The sequence below is a fragment of the Cryptomeria japonica genome, chromosome 10 (genome assembly GCF_030272615.1).
Source record: "Cryptomeria japonica chromosome 10, Sugi_1.0, whole genome shotgun sequence".
Taxonomy (NCBI): Eukaryota; Viridiplantae; Streptophyta; class Pinopsida; order Cupressales; family Cupressaceae; genus Cryptomeria; species Cryptomeria japonica.
In genome coordinates, this window is record NC_081414.1 from 59,956,610 (window position 1) to 59,976,644 (window position 20,035).

A 20,035-nucleotide genomic window follows, 5' to 3' on the forward strand; every position below is an offset into this window, starting at 1 on the left:
TTGGTATCTGTCCTTTGTCATTGATGTCAAAGGGGGAGAGGTGGTATTCATGTGAAAATCAGTCATATCTTTGAGGGAGATTGTTGGAATTCCTTGGCACTTGGATGTTATTCACATTCAGTGTTACCATCAATGTTAAAGGGGGAGATTGTTGGCAATATGCTGGATTTGGTTAAGTGTCGTCATTGATGTCAATGGTTGGAGGCTATCCCAGTTAGTCTTGGTGATCATCTTGGTTTTGCCTATGATTTTGATCCGGTATGATCAGATCTCTGGAATCGGTTTTGGATGCTTACTCTAGATGGTTATCTGTTTGCCATATTTTGTTGGTTCATGTTTTGGAGCTCCGGTAACTATCGCTTATATTCTTGGTTGGTATTTCCCGATACTAGTTAGCTTTACCGGTAAGTGATATTTGGTGTTTTGGTCAGACAATTTTGGTTTGGCTTATGGAATCGGTTTCTATCATGCTGAAGGTGCTTCTTGATCATATTCCGAGTGTTTGGTTACTTTTTTTTGGCTGGCGTGTTGTTATGGTGGTCCTATTTGGATCTAGTTAGACTTTCTATGTTACTTCACTAAGGGTTTCTATCGATTGGTAAAACATGTTGCATTTTGGTCTTAGCGGAATTTCTGGTGGATGGAATTGTTTGGTTACTTGATTGATGCAGGAGCATCCCCGGTTCACAACAATCTTGCATCAACCAAATTTTTATTTTGTTTTTTGTTTGCAATTTTAGTTTTTCTTTCTATGTGTCTCGGTTTTGGCTCACCGAATCCTATGGAGTTGGACTCTACTTGAAGACTTGATCATCTTTCTTGCTTTCAGACCGCATCGCATTTGGATCACTTACCGGCAAGATATCGCTACCGGTTTTCATGACTGTTTCTTGTTACCGGTTGATCCTTTGTTACTGGTTGCCTGAGACCTATTTTGGTGATCTACCGGAACCCATTCCGAAGCTTGCAAAGCCTTAAGCGTTGATTTTGATGTTCCTTGATATGTGGCCGACCTTCTACGTTTCATCTTTTGGATTTTCCGGAGGAATCTCTTGGCGGAGGTCAACCTTGTTCATTTTGCACGTTAGGTCTTGTTCTTTAGGTTTTGATCCCTTTTGGGCCGATTGGATAATTTCGATTGATATATATATTTGTAATCATGCTTTAGAATGTAATGAATGAGAATCAATCAAAGTTTCAGATAGATAGACTGTGCCTAGAAGATAGATCTTTCGATTCAAGGTCCCGATTGTGACCAATTCTACCAGGCCTGTGTGTCAGTATGTTGTAACCTGGTTATTACCGGTTGGATGTAATCAATTTTCATGCAATAAAACTATCTATTCTGCATTACCTCCATCATATCTGTGTGTTTCCGTTGTGTTTACTTTTGTTGACCGGTCCAAATTGATCTCTTTGAGGTCCCTCCTCACCGATGACTGCTCCAAGTGGTATCAAAGCGAAGTTTCGTCTCGGAGGTTGCGTGTGTTGAATTTTGTTGTAGGGTGGCAAATTGTGGATCCGACCTGCAATTGCAAAGGACTAGCGTGAATTGATGGCACGAAGAGGACCTAGGAATGGTGGAGCACGTGGGAATGCAGACCCTGCTATGATGGAGATGTTACGAGGAATAGTAGCCCGACTCGAAGCCGTAGAGATAGCCCAGAGAAGAGGCTGACATATTAAAGATGTAAGCGAAGATGAAGGAGAAAAAACCCCGACAAAACAAGTGAACCTACCGACGGTTGATCCAGATGAAGAAAGGTTTTTAAGGGTTTTGAGTAGGGCAAACACTAAACCTCATTTTACCCCACCGGAATATTATGGGAAGTTAGATTCAGATGAATTGATGGATTGGATCTCGGAGATGGAGAAGTATTTCGATTTTGAAAACACTGCAGAAGAGAGGAAGGTGAAATATGCCTGTACCTGGTTGAAAGATCATGCATCTCTTTGGTGGGAGCATTTGCAAGTTGATAGACAAAACATAGGTAAAGAAAAGATTAAGACATGAAATCGGATGATTGCTAAGTTGAAATCAAAGTTTGTCCCGACGAATTATCAAGTGGATTTGTTTCGGAAATTGCAGAACTTGAGACAAAAGGAATCTAGTGTGAAGGAGTACACCGAATGCTTTTGGAAATTGAACATCAGATTTGAACGTGTTGATGATGAAGTTGAACAAATTGCAAGATATTTAAATGGATTGCGGATGTCTATACAAGATGAACTCAATATGATCAAATTGGAGAGTGTTGAAGAGGTTTATGAGTATGCACTAAAGGGTGGAGAGAAATTGAACAAAAGACATGAGCAGAGACAAAGAGGTAGAGGTGGAAGGTTTACCAGAGGAAGATTTCAAGGAGGAAGAGGAACCAATGCAGATCAGAACAAGGACAAGGACTTGAGCAAAGAAGGTAATTCATACCGAAAGGATAGAAATTTCTATCGGAGGAGAGAACTGGATGGTTACCGAAATGAGAACTTTGGAAGACAAGATAAGAGGACATTCAGAGGAACCTACTTTAAGTGTGGAGGAGAAGGACACCGTGCATTCAAATGTAAGAAGACAAAGGCTATCGGAAGAGCAGCAATGGTGGAAGAAAACCCCGCCGGATCAAACGATAGGTCGAAAGATGGAGAACTGCTGATGATGAGGAGAGCTTTGTGTCATACTGGAGGAGATGAGGAACCCTTGCAGAGGAAGAATCTATTCAAGACCAAATGTAAGCTATCCAGTAAGTGTTGTAAAGTTGTTATCGATAGTGGTAGTTCAGATAATCTTGTTTCAGAAGAGATGGTGAATAAGTTGAAATTGAAGAGATTGAAACACCCTAAGCCTTAATAGATAGCATGGATTCAGGATGAACACAAGTTGTTAGTAAGTGAACAGTGTTTGGTAAAATTGAAAATTGGGAATTATCATGATGAAGTTTTGTGTGATATTATGCCTATGGATATTTGTCATCTTTTGTTGGGAAGACCTTAGCAATTTGATAGACAGGCAATACATGATGGAAGGAATAATACATACACTATTATGGCCAATGGGATGAAACAAACTTTGTTACCTTTGGAGGAACCTTTGAAGAATGAAGTATGTACAAATGCAAGAATCTGTTTAGTACATGGAAGGAAATTCATGGATGGATTGAGACATGAGAATGTGTGTTTTGCATTTACAAATGCGAGAATCTGTTTAGTACATGGAAGGAAATTCATGGATGGATTGAGACATGAGAATGTGTGTTTTGCATTAATTCCTAAGAAGACTCAGAGACCAGAACCAGAAGAAGAACACCCGGAAGAGATAAGAGATTTGTTGACAGAATATGAGGACATCATTTCAAATAATGTACCTGATGGGTTGCCACCTGTTAGAAGTATTAGTCACTGCATGGATTTGTTCTCAGAGCTAGTTCGCCTAACAAAGTTGTACACCGATCGACACTGACAGAGAATGAAGAACTGAATAGACAAGTGCAGGAGTTGTTGAAGAAAGGATTGATCAGGGAGAGACTGAGCCCTTGTGTAGTACCAACAATTTTAGCACCTACGAAGAATGGAGAATGGAGGATGTGTACCGATTCAAGAGCAATAAACAAGATCACAGTGAAATACCGGTTTCCTTGTCCTATGATGGATGCCATAATGGACTGTTTGAGTGGAGCAAAATACTTTACAAAGATAGATTTGAAGAGTGGATATCATCAGATCAGGATCAGAGAAGGTGATGAGTAGAAGGCAACATTTAAGACAAATGAAGGACTATATGAATGGTTGGTGATGCCTTTTGGATTGACTAATGCACCGAGTACTTTCATGAGGTTGATGAATGAGGTATTGAAGAAATTCTTGGGTAAGTTTGTTATTGTGTATTTAGATGACATTCTGATTTTCAGTAAAACAAAAGAGGAGCATTTGTTGCAGTTAAGACAAGTTTTGCAGAGGTTGAGAGAAAAAAAGTTGCTGATCAATATCAAGAGTGTACTTTCATGAAGGATGAGTTGGTCTATTTAGGATTTGTGATATCTGAGGATGGTTTGAAGATGGACCCTAAGAAAGTGAAAGCAATTGTTGAGTGGCCTACATGGGAAATCATTGGGGAAGTAAGATCATTTCATGGATTGGCTAGTTTTTACTGGAAGTTTATCAGAAATTTCAGTTCAATTTGTAACCCTGTGACTGAGACCATGAAGGGAGATCGAAAGGAATTCAAGTGGACCACAGGAGCAAACAAAAATTTTATATTGTTAAAGCAAAAAGCGACTGAGCAGCCTATGTTAGCTTTATCAGATTTCAATAAGGTATTCCAAGTGGATTGTGATGCAAGTGGAACAACAATAGGAGCAGTCTTGAGTCAAGAAGGGAGAGCAGTAGCCTATTTCAGTGAAAAATTGAATGATGCCCGGAAGAGATATTCAGTGTATGATCATGAATTTTATGCCACGGTTCAAGCCTTGAAGAAATGGAGACACTACTTGTTGCCTAAGGAGTTTGTGTTGTATAGAGATCATCAAGCCTTACAGTATTTGAACAATCAGAGTAAGTTGAATCAGAGATATATGAGATGAGTAGAATTCTTGCAAAGTTACACCTTTGTGTTGAAGTATAGAAGTGGGAAATCTAAGAAAGTTGTTGATGCATTGAGTAGGAGAAGAAATTTGCTGACAGAGATGAGAGACAATATTAGATTTTGAAGATTTGAAGACCTTGTATGATGAAGACCCGAATTTTGTAGAACCTTCGAAAGCATCTAGAGAACCGGTTATGGTTGATAGGAGCAAATGGTTTGATTATTTCATTTAGGATCAGATATTATTCAAGGGAGTTCAGTTATGCATACCTAAGAGTTCCATAAAAGAGAACCTAATAAAAGAGAAGCATAGTGGAGGTTTAGCTGGACATTTTGGTATTGACAAAACAATTGCATTGGTGAGTGAGCAGTGCTTTTGGCCCTAGATTCATAAGGATGTTAAGAGATATGTGCAGAGTTGTAAAGTTTGTCAAGTTGCAAAAGGTAGTAGTCAAAATGTGGGATTGTATAAACCTTTGACAGTACTGGTAAGACCTTCGGAGGATATAAGCATCGATTTTGTACTTGGATTGCCTAAAACACCGAGAGCGAATGCTTCTATATTTGTGGTAGTTGATAGATTTTCAAAGATGGCTCATTTCATTCCTTGTAAGAAGGCATCGGATGCATTACAAGCAACAGACCTATTTTTTAAGGAAGTGGTGAAATTGCATGGATTACCTAAGAGCATAGTTTCAAACAGAGACACTAAGTTTGTTGGCTATTTTTGGAGAACACTTTGGAAGAAGATGAAGACAGATTTGAAGTTCAGTTATACTTTTCATTCATAGACAAATGGACATAGAGAAGTTGTTAACCAGAGTTTGGGAAACTTTTTGAGATGTTTAGTGGGAGATAAAACCGGAAGTTGGGATTTGATCCTTGCACAAGCAGAGTTTGCCTACAACAATTCAGTGAATAGAAGTACCGGAAAAACACCTTTTGAGATTGTTACCAGAGTGCATCCTAGAGGTATAGCAAAATTGAGAGACATTAGCAGTGAAGACCGGAAGAGTTCAGAAGCAAAAGATTTTGCAGATCACATGGCAACATTGCACATTCAGGTTAAACAACATTTGGAAGACATGAACAACAAATATAAGGGGAAGGCAGATGAGAAGAGGAGACATAAGGAATTTGAAGTTGGTGATGAAGTAATGGTATATTTGAGAAAAAATATATTCCCGGTTGGAACTTATAATAAGTTGCAGATGAAGAAGTTTGGAACCTATAAGATTTTGAGGAAGTTTAGTTCTGGAAATGCATATGAAGTGGAGCTACCAAATAACCTAAGTATTTCACCTTTATTCAACATTGCAGATCTTCATGAGTACCATGAACCAGAATTCAATGAGGATAGTGTTGCAGACCTTGAGAAACAATTGCCCGGGAAGGAATCAAATCAGATTGAAGAGATTTTGGACAGTAGGATTGGGCGTAGTACTCGGAACAATCAATACAAAGAATATCTTGTGAAGTGGAAGAGCAAACCAGTTGAAGATTCATCTTGGATTTCTCAAGCAGAGGTAGACCGCCTTGGTTTCCCTCTGACCCCAACAAAGTGACAGACTCACTTTTTCATTAACCTCGGATGTCTGATGCAGGAACATCGCCAATTCACAACAATCTTGCATCAACCAAAAACATTTTCCTTTCTGTTTTGTTTTTTGTTTGCAGTTTCAGTTTACTTTTCTATGTGTCATGGTTTTGGCTAACTGGATCATGTGAAGTTGGACTCTACTTGAAGACTTGATCATCTTTCTTGCTTTAAGACTGCATCGCATTTGGATCACTTACCGACAAGATATCGCTACCGGTTTTCATGACCGTTTCTTGTTACTGGTTGTTCCTTTGTTACCGGTTGCTTGAGACCTATTTTGGTGATTTACCGAAACCCATTCCGAAGCTTGCAGAGCCTTGAGTGTTGATTTCGATGTTCCTTGACATGTGGCCAATCTTCTACGTTTCATCCTTTGGATTTTTCGGAGTAATCTCTTGGCGGAGGCTGACCTTGTTCATTTTGCACGTTAGGTCTTGTTCTTCGGGTTTTGATCCCTTTTGGGCCGACTAGATCCTTTGGATCGATATATATTTGTAATCATGCTTTAGAATGTAATGAATGAGAGTCAATCAGAGTTTCAGATAGATAGACCGTGCCTAGAAGATAGATCTTTCGATTCAAGGTCTCGATTGTGACCTATTCTACTAGACCTGTGTGCTGGTATGTTGTAACCCAGTTATTACCAATTGGATGTAATAAATTTTCATGCAATAAAACTATCTGTTATGCATTGCCTCTATCATATCTGTGTGTTTTTGTTGTGTTTACTCTTGTTGACCGGTCCAAATTGATCACTTTGAGGTCTCTCCTCACCGATGATTGCTCCATTGATTTAGGTCCATGTTGTGTAATGTAAATCATAATATTAGTCCTATGATATCGTGTAATGTAATTTTTGTTATTATTGGTTTATGGGTGTAGGGTTTAGCCGACCTTGTCAATAAGGTTGATGATCTGTATTTATAGGTGACATATTCATGTAATTTGAATATCGATGGATGGGATCGATGGTTATGTCTACATTATCAGAGGAAGGTTTATGTGTGAACAAGTGATATATCATTCGGTGAAGGTTTTTGTATTGTAGGGAAGACATATGTGCTTAACCGAAACTGTATCAAGCATTAGGAGATGCTACTTTCATAGTTCATTCTTTCCAGATTGCAGTTTGATTTTTTTTGTAAGTCAATGAGACTTTTTTTTGTGATGAGTAGCGAGCTCTAGGCGGTTGGCCTAATTGCAAGTGCAATCCCCATTCTAATTTCACATACTGCTGCAGAAGTATTATCGGATTGTGGGTAGGGTTTCCCTCCGTGGTTTTTCCCTTTACTAGGTTTTCCACGTCAAAATATTGGTGTTGTGTGTATTGTGCTTTCATGTTCTATCCTTCATTGTGCTGGTTTTGATATGCATTAGTTTTGATTTCTGATGGTAAACTGATTCACACCCCCCCCCCTCACCCCTCGCCCTCTAAGTTTACTCCCGGTATTAGATATGTCTAACAGTTAGTTGTTACCTCCATTTTTACACCATTGTTATTGTTGTTTGTAAGAGTTTGAGCCATCATAACCAACTAAGCAATATGATGATTAGTTGCACGTTGTTTTGTGAGTCATGCATTCAAAGCGTTCATTGTAGGATCCCCTCTACATCTGTACCACCCATATTTGTTCAATATCCAGGCAACTGAGAGGGGGGTGAATTAGTTGACAATAAATTTTTCTTTTTAATATTAATGCACATATCCATAATAATAAACATAATTAATAGAACTTGAAAATGCATGCAAGAATTAAAACAGACACAAGAAACACCAAATTTTACATGGAAAACTCAAGAAGGGAAAAACCACGGAGAACACTAATTCTCAATTTATAAACACCGGTTAAGGTGATTTTTACAAATGGTGGCTCATTGGCAAGGTGCTCACTACTGGTGGGCTCACTACCGAAGAAGAAAGAAAGATAAAGAGAATCCACCACAAAACCACAGTCTGCGTTGTCAAAACTGCTTCTGGTAACAATCCGCACACTATACTCACACTACTACTAGATTCTTTCAATCTCGCATGTCTTCAACACAAAAAGCCATATGTCAATTCATCAAATCAAACTCCTATATATACTGTCTCTGAAAATCATACTTCTCAATGTTGGCTAAGACAAATATCTAAAATTGGTGTCCACTAAACATTTTGGTGGTGGTAAGGAATGAGAAGTGGACCATATCACTTTGTTCCTCATAAAAGATATCAACACGCTACATACAATACCAAAACCGGACCCAAAATAAATCCGCACTGTTGGATATTGTTGTTGCCAGGATATGTTGTTGTCATTGATGTCAACATATTCCCGTATCTTGGTATTGCAAAGTGTTGTTTGGTGTTTCAGTGATTTCGTTGAGTTAATATGGCTGGTTTATCTATTTGGGATATTGGAATACCTCATTCCTTATTGGTTTCAGTGATCCGGAAGTTTACTTGATCATATTATTTGATTCCGTTTGTAGTCCAGTTTTTTTGTTCTATGGTTGGCAGAGTTTAGTATTTGATACGGTGAGCTCCGGTATGATCATATCTTTGGTTGCAAATTTGGGAGAATGTTTTGTATATTCATGTGTATCTTTAGTTCAAATGGTTCCTGATCTGGTGCTCCGCAAGCTATCTTTCTAATCTGAATTGTTGTTGTTGAGTGTTCATGTGAGTTAGCGTGTTTATTGATGAAGATTTGAATAAGTGGTGTTGGTGCAGCTATTGCGGTTGGTTCTAATGTGCTTGTTGGCGTTCCCTGATCGTGTCCTATTTGTCTTGGTGGTCTGCATTGATCTTTGTGCACATTCTTGGTGATTTTGTTTATTGGATGATATTCTTCATGTCATGCAGTATTCTTGGTGGTGTGTTGTGGTTGATCATGGCGAGATTTCCAGTGGTGATGTGTGTTTGGAGATTTGGTTTAGGTCCATGCTATGTCATATATGTCATTGTATTGGTCTGATGGTTGATTGATGTATTGTGAGATGTAATTTTGTAATTAAGGGTTGATGGTTTGGTCGACCTTGTAGTCAAGGTTGATGAATTGTATAAATAGGTGGTATAGTCATGTAATTTGGGTGTCGATGTTGTGTCAGCATTATCAGTGAGTGGTGTATGTGTGCATAAACGAATTTATCATTCGGTGTGGTGTATTGAGCAGAGATTGTTGCAAGGCAAACAAATGTGCTTAATCGGAACTGTCATTGGGCATAAGGAGATGTTATATTTGCAGTTCATGTAATGCGGATTGTAGTCCAAATCTTATTGTAAGGTAGTGAACCTTTCGTGAGCTCTAGGCAGTGTGCCTGAATGTATGTGCATTCCCCATTGTAATATTTACACATACTACTGTAGAGTATCATCTTATTGTGGGTAGATTCCCACTATGGGTTTTCCCTTCATCGGGTTTTCCATGTCAAAATCTTGGTGTCATGTGCGTTGGTGCTATTATGTTTATCTTTATTCTTGCTGCAGTTGTTTAGATCTGAGATTGTGCTTAATTTGTAAGATCTAGTGAAAACTGATTCACCTCCCGAGCCCCCTCTCAATTTTCCTTCTTGGTTGCTGCTAACATGTACGTTATACAACCTTAATGTTTGGTTCAAGGCTTTGAGCTCCGGACCAATCCAGACTCAAAGTTAATACTGAGAGACAACTTTTGAGATACTAAACTCATGTAGTGAAACCAAGAACCCTCTGAGCGCATAATATACCTAAATCAAACACTCCTGCTCATCATACCACATCCGAACTTAATCCAGAGTAAAGAATTTTACATCAATGACAACACATAATGTAATGCTAACAATATCCCCCTTTGTCATTGTTGAAAACATCTATCAACAAAAACAACATGAAAAATGAAAGATCATCATTATGCACAACCATCTCTCTCTTTCTACCCCTTTGACAACAATGACAAAGGTGGACAAACCCCCCTGAAAAACTCATTCCTGCTCCCCTGAGAGGAAGCACACCATCATCAATCCAGAAAAGAATGTACATGCTGCTCACTAGACCAATGCATATTAGTTCATACTGGTAGGGGGTAATACCCCTAACTTTTGATGGAGATACTCAAAAGTATCTTTGCACAATGTCTGAGTAAATATGTCTGCAATCTGCTCTTTTGTAGGTACATACTCAAGTCTGACCTCATTGTCTAGAACTTTTTCTCTCAAGAAGTGATACCTAATAGATATATGCTTTGTTTTGGAATGTTGTACCAGGTTCTTTGAAATATTTATTGCACTAGTATTATCGCACATGATTGGAATTGGATCATCAAACTTTACACCAATGTCCTTCAAACTCTACTTCATCCATAAAATCTGAGTGCAACAAGAAGATACTGCAATGTGCTCTGCTTCTGTCATAGATAAAGACACAAAATCTTGTTTCTTACCTGACCAAGCAACTAACTAAGAGCCAAGAAAGAATGCTCCTCCACTAGTACTTTTTCTGTCATCCACACTACCGACCCAGTCTACATCAGTATAAGCTGTGAGGGTAAAATCTGAGTTCCTCGGATAACACAAACTGAATTCTTTTGTACCTTTAAGATATCTGAAAATCATTTTCACTGCTACAATGTGATTCTTTCAGTTCTTGTTGAAACCTTGCTGCCAAACATACTGCTCACATGATATACGCTCCGGTAGCAGTCATATATAACAGTCCTCCAATCATTGACCTATATCGACTTGCATCTGCCTTAATTGATTTATCATCTTTGGTTAACTTTTTCAACAGTTCTTTGATATACTTAAACCGAGAAATGAAAATTCCTTTATCATTCTGATTAACTTGCAATACAAGAAAGAAATTTAACTCAACAATCATGGACATTTCAATTTCTTTATGCATGTCAACAACAAATCTTTTGCACGTCTTTACTTCCTCCAAAGATTCTATCATCAACATATACTACCACAATTAGAATTTTACTTGAGCCTGCCTTGAAGTACAAGTTGTTGTCCGCTGAACCCTTTTGAAAACCTTGATCAGTTGGGTACTTGTCTAATCTCCCATACCAAGCTCTAGAAACTTGTTTCAGTACATACAAAACCTTTTTCAATCTGCAAACAATGTTTGGATCATCCTTCAATTTCAATCCTTCCAGTTATTCAATGCAGACCACTTCTTTCAATTCTCCATTCAGAAATGTTCATTTCACATCCATATGATAAACGTTGAAGTCCTTGAATGATGTAAAAGTCAAGAACATCCAGATTGCTTCCATTCTTGCAACCCGGGCATAAGTCTCATCAAAGTCAATTCCTTCAATCTGAGTGTATCATTTGCAAACCAACCTTTCCTTATTCCTTACAACCTTTTTATCTTCATCCAGCTTGTTCCAGAATACCCATTTAGTTCCAATCACATTATTGTCTTCCGATCTGCTGACCAATTCTCATGTTTGGTTTTTCTCAATCTGATCTAGTTCCTCTTGCATTGCCTTCATCCAGTTCTGACCATTACAAGTTTCTTCTACTGTCTTTGGCTCAGTTTGAGATAGCAAACACAACAAGACTTGTTCTTGTGTTGCTTTGCTTCTTGTGATAACTCCTTTTCTCTTATCTCCAATGATTTGTTCTTTTGAGGGATTCTTTCTGGCATATCTTGGAGTCTTGGATGCAACTGTCGGAGCATCTTGATTGTTCTTTTCTTCACTCTTGCTTTCTTCTTCTTTTCCTTTTCGTCATACTCATCTGATTCATATCATGTTGCAATCTCTAAATCCTTTTAAGTATTCTCATTAACTTTTACACTTTTACTTTCAACAATCTTATTCAATCTTTTGTTGAAACATCGATATGCTTTGCTCTTTGTTGAATAACCCAAGAATATGCCTTCATCTACTCTGTTGTCAAACTTTCCAAGATTATCCTCATCTCTCCGGATATAGCACTTGCTTTCAAAAACTTTGAAATATTTCACTGTCGGAGTTCTGTCATACCATAGTTCATAATATGTCTTAGCATACCTTCTTCGATACAAAATTTTGTTAAGTGTGTATGCTGCTATATGAATTGCTTCTTTCCAATAAACTTCTGATAAATCTGCTCCTTTTATCATGGTTTTGGTTGCTTCTTGTATAGTGCGGTTCATTCTTTCAACTACATCGCTCTGTTGGGGTGTTTGGGAAGCAGATAACTGTCTGTTGATGCCATGCTTCTCACAGAAGTCATTGAACTCATCCGAGATGAATTCTCCTCCTCCGCCAAACCTTAAACACTCGATTTTCCTGTCAACTTCATTTTCAACTTTTTCCTTGAATATCTTTGACTTTTCTAATGCTTCAGATTTCTCTCTTGGAAATGCAACCCAAGTCATTCTAGAATAATCATCAATCAATAACATGCAATACCTTTCATCTTGCAACTCCTTGTTCGGGTCGAACCACAGACATCTGTGTGAACCAGGTCTAGTAATCCGATAGACGAGTAATCCTTTCCTCTGAATGTACTTCTAGTTTGCTTTCCTATTTGACATTCCCTGCAGATGTTGTTCTCTAGTTTAGTTAATCTGGACAAGTCTCTTACTGCATTCCTTGAACTAATCTATACCAAATTATCAAAATGGATATGACACATCCTTTGGTGCCGTAGCCAGTTGTCATCAAGTTGTGATATCAAGCAGTGTTTTATAGCTCCTTCCAACTGGTACATGTTTCCATTTTTCCTTCTTCTAGTTGCAATAACCGTTCCGGACTCCTTCCGGATCTCACATTCATTGTCTTGAAAAACAACATTGTATCCATTTTCGCACATCTGTCCAACACTCAAGAGATTATGATGCAAACCCTTCAAATAATAAACATTGTCAATGTTATATTTTCCATCAAAAGTAATTGAACCACTACCAACAATTTGTGTTGTCTGATCATCTCCAAATCTAACTGATCCTCCATCATATCTTTCAAGTTTTTTGAATTTACTTTTATCATTGATCATATGATTCGAACAACCACTGTCAATTAACCATTCATTCTTATCCCTTCTAGCATGAAATGTATTAGCAACAATCTTAAAGATATCAAACTTAGGAACATCCTTTTCTACCAAAAACAAGCAATCACCATCCTCAGAGTCTGATTCATCATCTGAAATACCAACATCATCCTTAACATAATATGCCTTCTTATTGAACTTTCCCTCGTTTTCCTTAAACTTTTGTCTATTTCCTCTTCTAGACATCTAGTTGCAATATGACCAATCTTACCACATCTAAAACATTTAAAGGGTAACATACCCTTTGTATTTGTCAGTGTCTTTCTTCAACTTTCTCACAAAGTTTGCTTCTACCTCGTCTGTGCTCTCTTCATCATTTAGACTGTCTTCAGATGCCTTGAACACAGTCTCTGACTTATCTTTGTCCTTTCCAAACTTCCTTACTTTGAATGCAGTTAGGGTACCAAATAGTTGCTCTCTTGTGAATTTCTTTGGATCATAAGTTTCTTCAATCGCTGAGATCTTATCACTGTAGCTTACCGGTAATGTCATCAGGATTTGTCAATCATATCTTCATCACTCAAGGTGCCTCCGAGTTCTCTGATCTCATTCACTGCGGTATCAACCTTCTCAAAATAGCTCACAATATCTTCTCCTTCTTCCATCCTCAGGTTTTCGTATCTTCTCTTGGTTGTTAACTTCTTTGTCAGCTTGACTCTCTCATTCCCTTCATAGATGTCTTTCAGTTTCTGTCAAACCTCATGAGCAGTATTCAAAGAGAAAGCCTCAGTCAATTCAGTTTTTGATAATGCACTGAAGATAGCATACCTCGCTGTTTCATTTTCTTCATAAGCTTGAATCTCATCCGAAGTATTAAGACCTTTTGTCGTAGAACATACTTTAGTCTGTATAGCTTTCCAAGTATTGTAACCCAAAGAAACAAAATATCCTCTCATGTTTACTTTCCAGAAGCTGTAATTAGATCCATCGAAGATAGAAATGGATAACTTGTGTGCCATCAGATCAGGATCTACCTCAAGCGGTAAATTTTTATATCAAACAACCACAACTCTAATACCAATTGTTGAATATCCGGGCATCTGAGAGGGGTGAATCAGTTCACAAAATTTTTCTCTTTAACCTTAATGCACAAATCTATAATAATAAACATAATTAACAAAACTTGAAAACGCATGCAAGATTCATAACAAACACAAGAAACACCAAAAAAAATTCTTTTTAACCTTAATGCACAAATCCAAAATAATAAACAGAATTAACAGATCTTGAAAACTCATGCGAGAATCAGAACAAACACAAGAAACACCAGATTTTATGTGGAAAACCCAAGAAGGAAAAAACCATGGAGAATGCTAATTTTCAATATATAAACACCGGTTAAGGTGATTGTTACAAAGGGTGACTCACTGCTGGTGGGCTCACCACCTTGAAAGGTTCACTATCGGTGGGCTCACTGTCGAAGAAGAAAGAAAAATAAAGAGAATCCACCACGAAAACAGTCTACACTGTGGAAATTGCTTCTGGTAACAATCTGCAACACTATACTCACACAGCTACTGGATTCTTTCAATTTCGCATGTCTTCAACACAAAACATTATATGTCAATTCATCAAATCAAACTCATATATATATTCTCTAGAATCATACTTCTCAATGTCGGTTAAGACAAAGATCTAAAATAGGTTTCCACTAAACATTCTGGTGGTGGTAAGGAATGAGAAGTGGACTATATCACACATTTCTTCATTGAACATATCAATATGCTACATACAATACCAAAGTCGAACCCAAAATGCATTCGCACGTTATACAACCTTAATGTCTGGTCCAAGGCCTTGAGCTGCTGACCAATCCGGACCCAAAGGTAATACTGAGAGACAACTTTCGAGATACCAAACTCATCCAGTGAAACCAGGAAACCTCCAAGCGCACAATATACCTAGATCAAACCATAGATGAAAAACTTGGCGAGCAATTCAAAAACTCGCGAGTAATCGCGATCCATAATCCCGCGCGAGTTAATCGCGGAAATACTCGGGGCGATTTTTTTATATACTTGCCGCGATTTTTTTGGCAAATAATCGCCGTTAATGGCCAAAACCCGCCCGAAACGCGGCACAAAATGCGAGAAAAACGCGACTTAAGTCGCAGGCAAAAAAAAAACCGAAGTCTTTATTCCATTTCGCGGCTCGCGCGACTCCGGAAGGCAAAAAACGCCACGCGATTTGCATAGGGTTTGCATTTGCACGCACGACCAGGTATCTTTTTGTATTGTTTCATTTCGAATACACAGTCATTTTGACTGTGTAATACACAGTCATTTGAAATGACTGTGTATTACACAGTCAAAATGACTGTATTGTTTGCATTTGCACGCACGACCAGGTATCTTTTTGTATTGTTTTATTTCGAATACACAGTCATTTTGACTGTGTAATACACAGTCATTTGAAATGACTGTGTATTACACAGTCAAAATGACTGTATTGTTTGCATTTGTACGCACGACCAGGTATCTTTTTGTATTGTTTTATTTCGAATACACAGTCATTTTGACTGTGTAATACACAGTCATTTGAAATGACTGTGTATTACACAGTCAAAATGACTGTATTGTTTGCATTTGCACGCACAACCAGGTATCTTTTTGTATTGTTTTATTTCGAATGACTAAGACTGTGTAATACACAGTCATTTGAAAATGACTGTGTATTACACAGTCTTAGTCATTTCAAATGACTGTGTATTACACAGTCACAGTCATTTCAAATGACTGTGTAATACACAATCATTAGTAATTAGTAATTACAATTTACAGTCATTTCAAATGACTGTGTATTACACAGTCATCAGTCATTTGAAATGACTGTGTAATACACAGTCATTTGAAAATGACTGTGTATTACACAGTCACAGTCATTTCAAATGACTGTGTAATACACAGTCATTTCAAATTTTCAAATGACTGTGTATTACACAGTCATCATTACACAATCACAGTCATTTCAATTTTCAAATGACTGTGTAATACACAGTCATTTCAAATTTTCAAATGATTGTGTATTACACAGTCACAGTCATTTCAATTTTCAAATGACTGTGTAATACACAGTCATTTCAAATTTTCAAATGACTGTGTATTACACAGTCATCATTACACAGTCACAGTCATTTCAAATGACTGTGTATTACACAGTCATCATTACACAGTCACAGTCATTTCAAATGACTGTGTAATACACATTCATTTTCAAATGACTGTGTATTACACAGTCATCAGTCATTTGAAATGACTGTGTAATACACAGTCATTTCCAAATGACTGTGTATTACACAGTCATTTTCAAATGACTGTGTAATACACAGTCATTACAGTCATTTCAAATGAGAAATGACTGTGTATTACACAGTCATTTTCAAATGACTGTGTAATACACAGTCATTACAGTCATTTCAAAATTTCAAATGACTGATGACTGTGTAATACACAGTCATTTTCAAATGACTGATGACTGTGTAATACACGGTCATTTGAAATTTTGAAATGACTGTGTAATACATAGTCATTTTCAAATGACTGATGACTGTGTAATACATTAATCATTAATGTACATTGTAATTAATGACTGTGTATTACACAGTCAATTGTGAAATACTCATAGTCATTTGAAATGACTGTCAAGTGTCAACTGTGTAATGTCAATGTGTATTAAAGTATTTCATTTAAATTTAAATTTGAAGTTAAAAACTTAAAAAAATACACAACCAATTAAAAATTTTAATTTTAGAGAGTCATCTAATTTGACTGTAAATAAATACAGTTATACAGTCATTGTAATTTTTGGATGTTTGTGATTTTTTTTGGTAACAATGTTATTTATCTCTAAATGTTGCCTCTCTTTTGCTAGGTTCTTTTCCACATCTTTTTGAAAGAAAATGGATTCAGCTTCTACAGTTAAAGTTGGTGGCAAAAAGAGAGACCCTTGTTGGAAACATGGGAGACCAGGTCCAAAACGAGGAGATGTTTTTTGCAACCATTGCAAAAAAATTGTAAAAGGTGGCATTAATAGGTTCAAATATCACCTTGCAAAAATTCAATGCCGAGATACCACAAGCTGTACGGAATGTACTGAAGAGGCTACGAGAGATGCAATAGCAACGCTTGAAGCATATGATCAAAGGAAGGCAACAAAAAAGAGAACAGCAGAGGCAATGGCAGCCCCAAGGGCAGATTTGAGTTCCATGGGGTCACATACAGATGTGGGGACATCTGGTTCTTCCCTTGGGCCACGGATACGAGCAAAGGGAACTTTGGACAGCAACATGGAAAACTTCTTTATTCCACGTAACACTCCTGGTGCACAACCTGGATTGCTTGGCACTGCATGGAATAAAGAGGCTCACCAACAAGCCAAGGTGGCGTGTGCTAGATTTTTTATCTACAACGATGTTCCGTTCAATGCTATTTCTAGTCCATCTTGGGACCAATTGGTCACCGCGTTGACTGTGGCAGGTAAGGGGTTCAAATCCCCAAGCCGTTACGAGGTAAGTGGACCGTTATTGCAGGATGAGGTCCAAAACACTCATGCATTAGTGGAAGAGCAAAGGACTATTTGGGAAAAGAATGGCTGCACCATTCTTTCTGATGGATGGACAGATGGTAGGAACAGGACACTCATCAACTTTCTAGTTGCTTCAGGAGGACAGTTAGTATTTTTAAAATCAATTGATGCCTCCAATGAAGTGAAGAATGCGGAGACCTTGTGCAACATGTTGGATGAAGTGCTGATGGATGTGGGAGTGCAGAATGTCATCCAAGTTGTGACTGATAATGCAGCTGCATATGTGGCAGCCGGCAAACTTCTAATGGCTAGACATCCGACATTATTTTGGAGCCCTTGTGCTGCCCATTGTCTTGACTTGCTCCTTGAGGACATAGGGAAACTAAGTTGGGTAAAGAAAGTGGTTGAAGATGGAAGGAATATCACCAAATACATCTACAATCACACATGGGTCCTGAATCTTATGAGAGAACACACTGAAGGTAAGGATCTTGTGCGGTCGGGGGTCACACGCTTTGCTACCAATTTCCTCACCTTGCAGAGCATACTTGCTACATTGCCCAACCTGAAGCGGATGTTCGTGAGTGAAAGATGGTTGGGGAGTCCTTATGCTACAAAGCCTGAAGCAGAGAAGGTTGTGATTGCCATTTTTGATACTAATTTTGCCAAGATGGTGGAGGAGATCATCAATGTAAGTTTTGAAACTTTAATTGATGATTTATTATTTAATTTTCTAATATTTCAATCTGCTGATTTTGTTAGATTTTTTATATCTAGGTGTCGGAACCGTTGGTGAGGGTGCTACGAATGGTGGATGGGGATCATAACTCCATGGGGTATCTATATGAGGCCATGGATAAGGCCAAAGAGGCGATTCAACACTTGTATGGGTCAAACAAGACCAAGTATGAACCCATATGGCACATAATTGATCGGAGGTGGAACCATCAACTCCACCAACATATTCATGCTGCTGCCTACTTCTTGAATCCCAAGTTTTTTTACTCTCCGAGTTTCAAAGCAGATGCAGAGGTTAGAATTGGCCTTGACACATGCATTCGGAGATTAGTTGATGATGAGATCCTTCGAGACCTGATACTTGATGAGTTGCAGAGTTATAAGAAGGCCTTAGGGGAATTGTTTTCTTCACCTGATTGCAAACGTAGGAGAGCCACCTTACGACCAGGTAAAAAAAAACATATGTTTAATTTTTACCATTTATTTCTCTCTTTAAGATTATTGAAATCTTTACAAGTTATAAATCACATTTTGTATCCTTGCAGATTTGTGGTGGGAAGATTATGGTGCCACAACGCCTAATCTTCAAAAGCTTGCCATCCGCATATTATCACAGCCTTGTAGTGCTTCTGGTTGTGAGCGCAACTGGAGTGTTTTTGAGAACATCCACACAAAAAAGCGCAATAGGTTGACTCAACAACGCTTGAATGATCTTGTCTATGTGCGGTACAACATTCGATTACATGAGAAGAAGGTGCTAGGGCAAGATTCACATGAAGCACTTGACTTGGATGACATTGATCCATATGCAGCAGAATGGGTTGCTTCTCCTGATGATGTTGATAATGATTTGGATCCATTCCTTACTAATGAGCAGCTGAGTGAGTTGGAGAGGGCAGGAGAGGAATGGGATGCGGAAGTGGCAGCACGTGAGGAGGAGCAGGAGGTTGATCATGCAGAAGAGGCACCTGTTAGTGTTGAGGATGTTGCCACTACTTCAGCACCACCCACCCAGCGGCCACAATCTATTTTGAGCTTTAGTCATAGACGCAATTTATGATTTCTTATTTTCATAATTTCATTGATACCAAACTTTGAACTTGATATGTAATCAGAATTTCAGAGGTTCTTGTTTTGTGGTCTATGACTCTATAACTCTATGAGACTGTCACTATGAAACGTTGATATGTATTGAACTCTTATACATATGTTGCACTTGGTTTTTGGTTTATGCTATGATACTTGCATTTGTTGCTATGTATTACCAAAAAAATTTGATTTATATATCATGGAAATCATATATGTTATACAAATTTGGTGTAAATGTGTGTTTTTGAATTATATATTAAAAAAAAATGTATTTTCAAATGTTCGATAAAGTTGCCGAGTTTTGCCGAGTTTTTTGCCGAGTTTTGGCGAGTCCCGAGTTTTTAAATTTTTTTGGCCTCGCCGAGTTATTGCAAAATCCGAGTTTTTCATCTATGGATCAAACACTCCTGCTCATCATACTACATCAGACCTTAATCCGGACCAAAGGATTTCACATCAATGACAACACATAATGTAATGCTAACAATATTTACTTCTCA